Below are 10,900 nucleotides of genomic sequence, written 5' to 3'. Positions count from 1 at the left end.
GGTGGACAAGGTAGTAAATTCCTCTGATTCTCTGTTTCCTTATCTGGGAAGTGGGGATCATTGCTAACCCATGTAGTTTTCTGTAGAGTTAAGTAGGGGATGTGTGATATAGCCAGCACAGGGCCATTTAATTATGGTGTAATTATTCTCAGCAGTCCTTGTCCCTCTTGGAATTCTTGCAAGTATTTCTCTAACGTCTTCACTCATACAAGCCAACACTGATTTCCCCAACCTCAGAGCTCCTGGGTACCAAAACGACTAGCGGCCCAGGGTTGCTTATATGTGATGATGCACTTAGGTGTTCTTTCCCTTCCCTTCTCCCCAGGTATATTCACTGGAGGGTGGGCACCAAGTCTTAACTTTCTTTTGTAATTGGTTACCTCTTCTTGCCTCCCTCCCCAACACCATGCTGAGTGAGTAATCAAGGGACTAATTCTTGGTTGTCAGGTTAAAAGACATGTGTAGGATAAGAAGGCTGAACTTTTGGTTGAATCTGAAGACTTGCTTTGGAATTAGAGAAGATGAATGAGGTCCAGGGCGCTGGAAGGATTTCAGAAAGGAGATTTTGCTAATTGTAATTAGTGCTGAACAGAAGTTGGTATTACTTCTGTAGTTTTCCGTTGCCAGTCACTTTGGATGTTAATTTTTTTTTGCTATTATTTTTAAGTGACAGATTGCAGTACATATTTTAGGACCTGCCACCCATTTTGATTTGAAAGATTATGTTGTCGGAGTTTTAGACAGCACAGGTAAAGACCTAATTTTACTAAGTAACAGGGACTTATGAATCTTGTAAATTACTTTCCTCTTGCAATGGAAAGTGTTTTTCTCTGATTTATTATGCAAATTATTGTAAATCCTTGAACTGAGCAAAGTAAAAACTTTTCTTGTCTTTCAGACTCTGTTTTCTGGTTTTGCTCATTCTGTGACAGTCTTACCCTAACAGGCAAGAAGTATAAATTGTGTGGATTACTGAGCAATGACAAAGGACAGTATATTTTGGGTTTTCCCATTTAGCAAACGGCCTCTTAATGAATCAGATAAAGTGCCTCACTCACTTCGTTTTTTACAAGTTGTCTTTAGGAAGGCACATTTGCATCCTAAGTCCAATAAAAGGAAATTAGTATTTTGCTACTTTTACTAAAAGTAATTATATTCTTATTTACCTACTACAGAATTTCAGGCATCACCCCCTGAAGCTGAAGGAAAGACTAATTTTCCACTGTGTGTCTTAATATCAGGGAAATATTTCACATGCCTGTCAAGCTGGATGCAAAAGGGTTTCTTTGATTGCTAGTAATGGGATGGATTCTGATGGACTTAGTCAAAATTTGGCTTTGAAAGGGTACTACAGGTTTATTCTCAGGATGAAGGAAAAATGGGGTAACAACTTGGAAAGCACAGGAACCAGGATGAGGGAGCTAATGGTCAACTGGTGTGGGAATGAGTTGGCCTCCACCATGTCTTGTTTTTAGGGATGACACTCCACTCAAGAATAAGATCAGTCTCTGGGAGGGATTCTGGTTGGCTTGGCAGGACAGGATGGCTGCATAGATAATACACCCGAAGAAGTGGGGCAAAAGGTCCATGAGGTTAACTACAGATAGAGGTGTCTTTCTCTTTTTTTCCCCCCCCTTAATGGAGGTACTGGGGATTGAACATAGGACCTTATGCACGCTAAGCACGCAGTCTACCACTGAGCTATACTCCCTGCCCCCTCTCCCAGGAGATATCTTTATCTTAACATTATCTTATCCATGGCTTCAGTCATGCAGTGGATTCCCAGATGTTGGAGCAGGAAGGAGCTCCGAGTCCCTCCTGGAAGCCCGGATGAGTGGGTGACTTGTTCAGGGAGCGCTACAGCTGTGGGTGATGCTCAGGTTATTTTTGGTTACCTTTGCATCCTGCGTCAGGCTGAAGAATTTGGTTCCTGAGTGATGTCACCTAACATTGAGAAAGAAAATCTCTTTCAGTTAGCAGAGATAGAAGTGTTGACAGGGAAGGGCTATAAATACAGGCTCTCTATAATTGGAAAAGAGCAATTAAAGAAGATGTGAAGAAAACTTCCAGTTGCTTGCTGTTCGTAGAAGCCAAGTAAAGGAGTACCTGTGAAAGGCTTCACCTGTTTGAGGATTATAAATATCACCTGAGTAAACAAACACCTAAGGGATTAGTAGCAGGCAGGGTATGTCTATTCCCAGATTTTATTGCCAAGCACCAAATGCATCCTCTAGTATTTATACAAAAAGTGCTTTCTTGGATACTTGGAGGTTCTCACTTTGCTCAGAAACCCAAAAGGAGAGGCAGCTGAGCTGAGGAGCAGCTTCTGGGAGGCCAAACCCTCTCCAACTCTTTTTCTGTTAGGACTGCCCCTTGGTAAGGCTTTCGGTTTGCTGAGGGTACACCTAAGGGTTGGGGATTAAGGTGAGATTTGGATATGAATCCTGACTCTCCCACTTAATAGCTGTGACCTTGGGCAAGTTTCTCAACTCTTTGGGCCTCTGATAGATTTGCTTAATGAGGATCCATTCTCCTTTCTTCTAACTGAATCCTTGCATTTTTGGGGATGGCTATGAACCTAACAAACCCCCCTGCATTTCCTACTTCTGATGTGAATAGGAATGGTTGATGAGTTACAGGCAGAAATTGTTCTTTCGGGTTTCCAGGAAAGCTGTTCTGAGGGGATTCATTCCATTGGAAGGTGTGCTCTTTTTGATATTTCATATTTTGCATTTTAGATGTGAAATACAGATGTGATAACTTGGAGTCACAGCAGCCATTTTGAGACCATGAGGGAAAGGCCGAGGGAAAGGCCAAGGGAATTGCAGAGACGGGCATCTTTTAGCTGCTGCATTTCAACCTGTACCATTTACCTCGAGAGTTCTTGTTATATGAAATAAATCAACGCTTATGTATTGAAGCCCCTGTAATGGGTCTCTGATAGTAGCATCAGAATACAGTTCCTGATATCAAACCTCAGATCCCTGTCTGCAAAATAAGGATGATAGAATTTACGCTGTGGGGTCATTCTAAGGATTTAATGACAGTGTGTGCTAAGTACATGTGCCATTGTGGCTGGCAGCTGCTACTTTGGTTTTGAAATTACTGTTACCATTATCACATATTACATGATATGACATGTAGGTACATGTATTAGTTCCCCAAGATTGCCGTAACAAAGTAGCACAAACTGGGTGGCTCAAACAGGGGCAGTGTACTGTCTCACAGTTCTGGAGGCCAGAAGACCTAGATCAAGATGTGGGCTGGGTTGGTTCCTTCTGGAGGTTTTGAAGGAAGGATCTGTGCTAGGTCTCTCTCCTTGACTTGTAGATGGCTGTCTTCTCTCTGTGTCTTTGCATTGTCTTCCTTCTGCATATGTCTGCATCCAGATATCCCGTTTTTATAAGGACACCAGTGATACTGGATTAGGTTCTACCCTAATGACCTTATTGTAACTTTATTCCCTCTCTAAAGACACTACCTCCAAATATTACTTGAGGTACTTGGGATGGATTAGGACTCCAGTGTATCATTCTGGAGGATACAATGCAACCTATCATAGTACATATGTAACAGATGCTGAGTGACGTTTTAGTCTCTCATCCTTTTTCAGATTACAAAAAACTCTTTACAAAAAAATCAAATATTCTTTCTAAAAAGTTGCCTCCCTCCCAAGGGTCCTCTTTTTTTGCAAAGGACTTTTAACTTAGATTTCTAGATTCTGGAATCAGTGAGGGCTTGTGCATTTGCTGTAGTTTTAGGGCAGTGATTGCCAGGTCTTAGGTAGGTTTCAAGCCCATTACTGAGAAATAACAAGAGTCTCCTGTGTGTTAGTCCACAGTCTCTAGAATTCTTTAGAATAAAATATTGATGTGCTCACAGTCATACCACGGGCCTTTGGGTGCTCTTGGTGAATTCATGGGACAACGATGCCTGGGAGTGTCATTCTGTTGTGCACCCAAGCCATGCTGCCCCCAGGCTACAGCATCTATAACAATGTCCCTAAACATTTCAGCCTCCAAGGTAGTTAAGTAGGGGGACTTGTTTAAATCCTATTCCGAGTATAAACATTTAAAAACGCTTAAGTTTCCACCATTGGAGAATTTCTTCAACTCTATTTAAATCTGAAAAAAATGTTAACCCAGTGTTCTTACAGCTTCTGTCTTTTTCTTTGCAAATAATTCAAACATTGAGATGATTACCTCTGGAGTGAAGCACAGTACTTTGTGCATTAAATAAATAACTTTCCTGTCCTGACAGGGTTTTTTTGTTTTGTTTTGTTTTGTTTTGTTTTTTTCTGAAGATCATTTTTAGGTGACATTATGTGTTTGGAAGGGCTTGTCTTCGAATAAAAAGCATAATTGAAATACAGGTGAATAGGATTCAAGAATGGGATTCGAGTGTAAGGTAAAATTGATGACATCCCTTGCTGCTTTGTAGATGAATAACTTTTATGGTGGCCTGTTTCCCACTAAAGCTTTTTTTTAAAAACTAAGAATGCATTTTTCTGCGCTCTAATTGTCCATCCTGACAGCAGCAAAAAAAGAAAGGCTGTTTTTTCCTCCCTTCCTTACCATCGATAGTAGAAATTACTTATTTCTTGAAAATCTGTATTTGCCTGCTGGGTATGCTGTTAAAAAGGGATTTTTGAAACCTGAATTCCATTTTTCATTTAACATAAGACATGACATAAGGGGTCACATTTTCCATATTGGCATATTACAGAACGGGTAGGTGACCTGTGCGTGGTTTTCTTCACTGATTGTTACTGTTCAAAACTGACGTGTGTCAAGGAGTTGGGATGGTTTACACATGAGCAGAAAGAGGATGATACAGAGGTTAGTTCTCTGCATCCACCCACCCAGTTGTTAACCTTCTGAGAGAGAGGAGCTCATCCAGGGAAGGAGGATCACCCCTCTGCAGCTGGTGTGTCCTGCTGCTCGATGCTGAATTCTGTCCCAGCCATGTCAGGAGTACAGGCTTGTGGGCGCCCGGTAGTTGAGTTGACGAATCATTAAATTGCCATTCGGTTTAATGTACACGGCGCATCTCACCACCTGTGATGTATCCTTGGAAAAAAGAATAGTAAGTGGAATCAGATCAAGTCTCTCCATCAAATGCTGGGGATGGAGCGTAACGTAAAAGGACACGCCTGGCACCCAGTCAGCAAAGCCCAGAATGAGGGGACTTTTATACTTCCAGTGACCCCCTTTATTCAGCCAACATAACGATTAGTTTAAAGGGGAGGAGCAATGACTTTGGATTAAAAGAGATTAAAGAGATACGAACCAAATGCAGCACATAGGCTTTGGATCCTGATTTGATCAAACCAATGTTACTGTTTTTTTTTTTCTTTTTTTGAGATGGGGAAATTTGGATTAGATATTATCTGACTGATTATTGTTATTTTTTAAGATATAGACAAGAGAGTCTTGTTGGAATTATATTTTTACAAGACTCCTCATCTTTTAGTGATAGATTCTGAGTTAGTTATAGGGGAAATTATGATGTCTGGGATTTGCTTCAGGTTAATCCACTTGGAACAGGGAGTGGGTTGGGGTAAAAAGAAGTAAGATCTTTCCATATATGATCATTGTTGAGGGTAGGAGACAGGTATGTGGGGAACTCTTCCAGCTCTGAATGACTGAAATTTTCAGAACAGAAAATTGAAACATAAGAATGACCTCCTACCCATTCTCCTCTTCATGATGGCTGCTGACTTTACAAGACCTACTTCTTTTTAAGTATTCCTGGGGTAATAAATATTTTAATATATAACCTTTTTCCTCAAAGCAATCTAAATATAAATGTGGTCACTAACTATAGTAACCAAGACTCCAAGAATTGACAGGTTTTACTTAATGACCCATTTTCCTTCATTTGAACTCAGCCCTGTGGAATAACAGGGATGTTTTATTCATCAGACTCTTCGCCCTTTTTTTTTTTTTTAAGAATGCCTTGGTAGGAATTAGCAGGTGTTTAATTATCAATGGGAGGATTCTTTATTTGCTGAATGCAGTAGAAAGTCATTAAAATAAGTTTAAAATATGAAAGAATCAAATGGGAGAACTTGGGGGAAATGAATAAATCTGTTCTCTTGCGTCCTGGGTTTATTAAGGTCAAACGAGGTGCGGCTTAATGATTTGCAGCTTCATTGTAAACTGAGCCAAAAGGAAAAATCTCTCTGCCCTTTGGGCCAACATTCCTGTGTGAAGAGAACAACAGCTACAGTGGAACTTTGCCAAGGTTTTTTTGGGTCATATCTTAGACTTCAAGTTGAGGTAGTTGAGATAAACCAGGATTTATGGACAGATTTATCCCCAGTCTCATCACTGAGCCATTACTTCCATTTTTGCATTTTCTTTCATGCCATAAGGTGTTTTTGTTTGTTTGTTTGTTTTGTTTTTTGAGTGCCCACTATGTATTCAGCTCTGGGCGAGGCACTGAGGAACAAGGCAAAGCAAAATTGTATATTTTTGGCTCTTCTGTCTAACGTGAACCTTTTATTCCCGTCCCCATTCTCTTGTCTTTGTTACCGTTCTCTTTTTCTGGCAACATAGCTCTATCAACTTCTAATGATGTAATGCCAATGGTGGTGGTCAGTTATTTGGGTCTGGGGAAAAAGGTGTGATTAACTTGAAGCAGTTTAGAGCTGGAGTGGGGCTGAGAGCGGAGAGCCACCGGTTTATTTGCTCTGACCCTATGCCGGGTACTGCACAAAGCAGTTTCTCATTTTTTTTCCATCCCCAAATCATGCAAGGTAAGAATCTCTACCATTTTACAAGGAAGGAAAGGAAGCTCGGTGATTTGAGATGCTTGATCAGTTCTCATGGCTCCTGAGCATCTTGGTTGGTCAAGGCACCCAGGTCTGTGCAGAGTCGGGCTTATACCCAGCACACATATACGTTCTCCCGGGTGTAGGTAATGAGGGCAGTTTTTCAATGAAACCTCAGCCATCTGTTTCCCCCTATGATGTTGCTTTTTACTGATTCTGTCTGGGACTCTGAGGAGCAGGGAGGAGGGGACCTTGGGAGCCAGGCATCTATGCCTTCAAGCAGTTCACTTTAGGTACCTGCCCGGATTTCAGAATGACCTAAATTACACGTATAACTCAGATATGTTCTGGATAGAACAGGAGCACAGGAAGGACAGACAGACACTGAGAGCTTGGTGCTGTGACATGGCTTATCTCGCTCCTTGTCTGCACTGCTGCTCTGTCTTAACCACAGAGTTGAAGAGGTCTCCATGATGTAATACAGAGAGACCTTGGTGAGCACAGCTGTTTACAAGCCCCATGCATCGACGGGAAAGCAGTATCTTCTTTTTCTTCCCCCCCATTTTAGCTTTTATTAATGTCTTAGGTTTTGATTTTCATGTCCTGATTTTTTTTTGAAGTACAGTCTGTTACATTGTGTCAATTTCTGGTGTACAGCACAATGCCCCAGTCATGCATATATACACATATTTTTCATATTCTTTTTCATTAAAAGTTACTACTAGATATTGAATATAGTTCCCTGTGCTATAAAGAATCAATTTGTATTTTTAATCTATTTTTATATATAATGGATAACATTTGTAAATCTCAGACTCCCAAATTTATCCTTTCCCACTCCCTTTCCTCCCCCAAGTAACCATAAGATTGTTTACTATGTCTGCAAGTCAAACAGCGTCTTCTTAAAGCTTGCAATATTTTTGTGGTCTCTGGTAAAAAGAAGGTAAAAAGGGTGAAGGTTTATTGGAGATTCTTTTGAAGGTATGGGGAGTCTGTGAAGTGTAATAGATGGATTCCAGTTGATCTGGAGGCTTTCCAGTTTAAACCAGTGTTGTGAGCATGCCCGTCCATTTTCAGCTTTTCCCTTCAAGACCTCTTCTGTCAGGCCGATGAGGAGCACCATGCCAGGAATGAAGTCTGGTATTGGAGCAGAATGTTTGAAAATAGTAAGAAGGTGGACGGAGAATAGCAATTTCAAGTAATGGACAGTAAATCATCGAACTGGAGAAGTTACTCAGGCTGCGGTACTGTGCCCAAAATGCCAAGCATGGGCTGATGACTGAGACAGGCACTTAAGGACTGTTTCTTGGCCACCGAGCCATAGGAATTTGTCAGCTGGATGTGTGCTTTAAATGGATGATCTTATTGGTAGGAAATAAGATGCTGGTAGACTTGCTTCCTGGACCTTATTCCGGATCCTTTTGATGGAGTTGTTGGCTGGAGAAGATTATGAGATAAGTATTCATTTAGGTAAAGAGGTTGTCATGCTCTTCATTCTGGAATAGTTGACTTGAGCTAACGCATTTAAGATGAACAGATTCCACTGTTCTGGCAGTCCACCTTCCTATATGATTAAAAAGCCACAGAGAAATAAAACCTTTAAGTTTTCTTTAGTGTTAAAGGTAATAAACTGTAAGACTTTAGCGTTCTATACTTTCCTGTTAACAGTGACTTTTTTACAAGTCAAAGATGTTCTGTCTTGTCGTCTACCCCCAATCAGAAAAACAAATTACTGGCTTTTTTCTTTTTTCTTTTTTTTGGGAGAGTTCTTTGGGGGATCTTTTTAAAGATCAGTTCAGCTGAAGGAATTTTCCAGTTCAGTTGACATTCTCTGCAGTGCGTTTGTGGCTGAGCATGGTTCAAAATATTTGTCATGTCAAGTTCCTTCGACAACAAGAGTAGAAAGAAACATTCATGTACTTTCCCCAAAGTGCTCTAGTAATTGTCAACTACTTAGAAATGTATCTTTAATGAGTGAGAAGGAAATTCTGCCACTCGTGACATCATGGAGAGACCTTGAGTAATTATGCTAAGTGAGGTACGTCAGGCAGAAAGACAAGTACTGTGTGATATCACTTATATGTGGAATCTTAAAGAATTGGATTTTTTTTTTAATCTCAGTTATTGTCCCCCCAAAGCAAAAGTCCTGTGGTGTAGGTACTGTTATTTCCACTTACATGTAAGAAACTTGAACCATAGAAATGAAACAACTTGTCTGTGGATACAAATGTATTAATTATACCCAGATGTTAAGAACCAAGGACACAAAAGTTAACATTTGCGCCAGTTTCCTCTCTGACTCAAATCTTTAACCACTGTATGAGACTGCTCTCTGTTGGAGTCTGGCTTCCTTGCTTTGCTTCCTAGATATTCCCTTTCCTTCAGACTGGATAAGGACTTAACCATGAACTCCTTGGGTGGAAAACCAGATCAAGGATTCTATGGATTTAACACATCAACCACCACAAAAATCTCAGCCTGATTAGTCTAGATTCAGATCTTCTGATTATGGCTTTCTTTACCTAGAATGCCTGTTTCACTTTTTAAAATTTTTTAAGGAAAATTCTTACTCATCTCAAGTTTTCATTGAAACATAGCAGCATCTGTGGAACCTCTTCTGATCTCCGGAGAAAAATAGGTTCTCTTCCCCCCTCATATATGATCCTTGTGCCTTGCACATGGTTTCACTGCAACATGAGTGTTCTCATAGTTATTTTCCTTAAAGTCTGTAAGGTCTATGGAGTGTGAGAGGCCTTTTTAAAATCTTAGTTTTTGTTTTTTTTTTAATTATAGTTGATTTACAATGCTGTGTTAGTTTCTGGTGTATAGCCAAGTTTTTCAGGTTTTATATGTATATATATTCAGATTCTTTCCCATTATAGTTTATAATGAGATATTGAATATAGTTCCCTGTGTTATACAATAAGACCTTGTTGTTTGTCTATTTTATATATAGTAGTAGTTTGTATCTGCTAATCCCAAAGTCCTAATTTATCCCTCTCCACCACTCCCCTCTGTGAACGAAAAGTACTGCAAACCATATCACTAAACACAGAATGCTGAAACCAAGTCATCAGCAGCTGCTGCCGCCCCCCAGTGAAGACAAGCCTGCAGCCCAGCCTCTGCAGCCACTCACAATGGTGCACTCTGAGGGTACTCAGAATAATAAAGGACAGGATACAGGCCCTAGATAGCTAGGTGCTTGTCAAAGGAATGAATTCAATGAGCCCAAATGTTTGCTTCCTCCCTTACATAGATAAGCACTAAGTTCTTTAACTTGAGATGCCTGATTTTCTTAAGATAACAAGTAATCTTTTATTGTTCCAACTACCTGGTCTTTGTTGTAAAGCTCCTATATATCCTAGATCCTCCCCTACCTCTTTGGAGCAGTTCCTCAGAGAGATCTGAGAGGCTGTCATCCCAGCTCAAGTCCTCCCGCCAAATAAAACATAACTCTCAAGTTTTAGGCTGTGCATTTATTTCAGTCGACACCCCCCCCCCCGACTTTACCCTTTGGTAACCACAAATTTGTTTTCTCCGTCTGTGAGTCTGTTTTGTAAATAAGTTCACTTGTATCTTTTTTTTTTAATTAAGATTCCACATGTAAGTGATATATAGTATTGGTCTTTCTCTGACTTAGTATGATAATCTCTAGCAAATGGCATTATTTCGTTCTTTTTAATGAGAGGCTGGTTTTTTATTCTGCACAGCACAGTGGTTCTCAAAGGCCAACACCCATCAGAGTCAACCGGGACTCTCAAACCGATTGCTGACCTTGCCCCTCAGAGGCTCTGACTCAGTAGGTCTGGGGTGGGGCCCATGAATTTGTATTTCTAACAAGATCACTGTTGAGGTCCCTACTGCTGGCCTGGGCCACAGTTTGAGAACCACTCATCTGTCAGCTGACACAAAAACCTGAGATGAACCCCTGACTCTAGACTGATGGTTACTCCTCAGAACAAGTTGTGTAGATGTCTGCAGTATGAAAGTGATGAACCAGTAGCCATCAGGTGTGAAACTGATTTTCTCACACACACACACACACACACACACACACAGGCAGACAGACAGACAGAAGAGATTAAGGACAGACAGACACACACACACAGAGACAGAAGAGATTAA

At 40.6% G+C, this 10,900-nt stretch overlaps 1 protein-coding gene across 1 annotated transcript in view; it reads left to right on the top strand.

The window, feature by feature from the left end:
* PTPRG (protein tyrosine phosphatase receptor type G) overlaps positions 1–10,900 on the top strand; it is a 654,052-nt gene that overhangs the window by 48,353 nt on the left and 594,799 nt on the right.

Source organism: Camelus ferus, chromosome 17 (assembly GCF_009834535.1).
Source record: "Camelus ferus isolate YT-003-E chromosome 17, BCGSAC_Cfer_1.0, whole genome shotgun sequence".
Classification (NCBI taxonomy): Eukaryota; Metazoa; Chordata; class Mammalia; order Artiodactyla; family Camelidae; genus Camelus; species Camelus ferus.
The sequence above is the reverse complement of the archived record's forward strand: the minus strand, read 5'-3'. Positions and strand labels throughout refer to the sequence as shown.